General features: G+C 45.5%; 1 non-coding gene across 1 annotated transcript; it reads left to right on the top strand.

The window, feature by feature from the left end:
- The first annotated feature begins 1576 nt into the window (after positions 1–1576).
- Positions 1577–1683, top strand: LOC147708173 (U6 spliceosomal RNA). Its single transcript, XR_015296753.1, has one exon. It is a non-coding gene; the product is annotated as a U6 spliceosomal RNA (small nuclear RNA).
- The last annotated feature ends 817 nt before the right edge of the window (positions 1684–2500 follow it).

Below are 2500 nucleotides of genomic sequence, written 5' to 3' on the forward strand. Positions count from 1 at the left end.
GTCATTATTCTTCACCACCCCCAAATCTATACTGTTGCAGTGTTGCGTTGCTTTGTGGGAAGCAGGACAAAGAGAAGGGCAGGGCCTATGCAAATGAAGGTCTCAGGGATGTCTGGGAGTGCCTTTTTAGCAGTATTGTTAAAGTCCACCTTGCAACCGGATTGGTCGGGTAAGCTGAAAAACACCATGCCAGATTGGGCACCAGGTCTCTAGGCGCTTGGAAGACATATTGGGTCTACATCCCTCAGTTTCTGAGGTCCTAGAAATGTTCACTCTCTACCTTAATAGAGAGGTCTTCGCCGATCGTGGCCGAGAGGGGAAGAAGGTAGCAGGGCAAGATGCTCATGGTCCTTCTCTAATAATGGACCAACGTTCTCTCTCTCTTTCCTTACCTGTGGTTCTGCCTGGCTACTGGGGCTACCAGTTGTAAGCCTGCAGCCCACAAGGAGTTGGTTTGTCCCTCTCACACATGTAAATGGGTAAGCATTCAATTGCACACACCTGCCTACGTCCACAGACCCTCACGCACACACACTTTTGTCAACAAGCTTTTTTGTAATTAAGAGAATAAGGGACCCATGTTGAAATACAAAAGCAGCACACCACGTGACGGCCATCACATAGAGTCCAGCAGCAAATGGGAAACGTTTAACTAGCCGTGGTCCTATTACTTGCACTCTACCGTGGAACAACTGCTGGATGAATCCTGCTGGAGAATATTGAACCTATAACAAGTCTGAGGTAAATAAGAATTCCACAGGAATATAATCATACAGGGACCTACAACCCTACCGAGCCAGATAGGAGTCGAACCTACAATCTTCTGATTCGTAGTCAGACGCTTTATCCATTGCGCCACTGGCCCTATGTAGACTCACCCATCCTTTTATCCTTAGGGCTAGAAAGTGTGTGTGTGTGTGTGTGAAGGCACAAGGAAAGCCATCTGACCTCCTGAAAGTCTGTTCTGTGAGGTTTTCCTAAGTTGTACAAAGGACTTTAGGAGAAGGAAGGACCTAAAAGCTAGGCGAAATGGTCCTAGATCCAAGGAAATCTTTTAGATCAGGCTCAGTTTCTTAAATAGTTTGCATTAACATTATCAGTTCCAGGTCTGTTTGGGGCTGAGCTTGAGAACTCCTTAGTAAGTAGGCGTTTACAACAATAAGGGGTTTAATATTACAACACAGGCGAAAATTCAGACACATTATCATAAGCTCACCTTGTCCAGGGACCCAAGCATGCTGCCTTTCTACTCTCAGAGCCCTTCACCTAACCTACTGTGCAGCTGTTTTACCTTTAATATCACTGTTCCACTGGCAGCGTGACGTCACAATGCTCCTTGTCTGTAGCCCGAACCATGAGCCTTTGCAACCCTGGCATAATCGACATACTTACGGTGTGTTTAGTCTTGGACCACAAATGCAGTGAAGAATAATAGATTGCTACTCTTTATACTTTTTTGACCATTGGCTCAGATTTTAATGCGTACTGGCCATCTGAGCATCTCTGCCAGGCCACCCTATGTCTAGAGACTGTAGATTTAGAGAGTTTATAAACATTGTCAGTTCATCAATAAATTGTGCTCGCTTCGGCAGCACATATACTAAAATTGGAACGATACAGAGAAGATTAGCATGGCCCCTGCGCAAGGATGACACGCAAATTCGTGAAGCGTTCCATATTTTTAACAGCTTTTAGGAGAGAAATCTTTTTTGTTTTCAAGACTAATTGAGAAAAATAAAGCAGGTCCCAGTGCTGTCCCCGTAATATGTATTTTTCAATTAGTCTCTCCTCAACATTTTTAATGTATTTGCCTTGCAGTAAAGAAGGTGCGCTCTATGTTCAGCGGCATTTCGCAAGGAAGCCTGCAGGACTTCTGGGACTTTTCTTTCTCTTTTTTAGAATCCCTGTCATTATTCTTCACCCCCCCCAAATCTATACTGTTGCAGTGTTGCGTTGCTTTGTGGGAAGCAGGACAAAGAGAAGGGCAAGGCCTATGCAAATGAAGGCCTCAGGGATGTCTGGGAGTGCCTTTTTAGCAGTATTGTTAAAGTCCACCTTGCAACCGGATTGGTCGGGTAAGCTGAAAAACACCATGCCAGATTGGGCACCAGGTCTCTAGGCGCTTGGAAGACATATTGGGTCTACATCCCTCAGTTTCTGAGGTCCAAGAAATGTTCACTCTCTACCCTAATAGAGAGGTCTTGGCCGATCGTGGCCGGGAGGGGAAGAAGGTAGCAGGGCAAGATGCTCAAGGTCCTTCTCTAATAATGGACCAACTTACTCTCTCAATTTCCTTACCTGTGGTTCTGCCTGGCTACTGGGGCTACCAGTTGTAAGCCTGCAGCCCACAAGGAGTTGGTTTGTCCCTCGCACACATGTAAATGGGTAAGCATTCAATTGCACACACCTGCCTACGTCCACAGACCCTCACGCACACACACTTTTGTTAACAAGCTTTTTTGTAATTACGAGAATAAGGGACCCATGTTGAAATACAAAA

Source organism: Lissotriton vulgaris, chromosome 6 (assembly GCF_964263255.1).
Source record: "Lissotriton vulgaris chromosome 6, aLisVul1.2, whole genome shotgun sequence".
Taxonomy (NCBI): Eukaryota; Metazoa; Chordata; class Amphibia; order Caudata; family Salamandridae; genus Lissotriton; species Lissotriton vulgaris.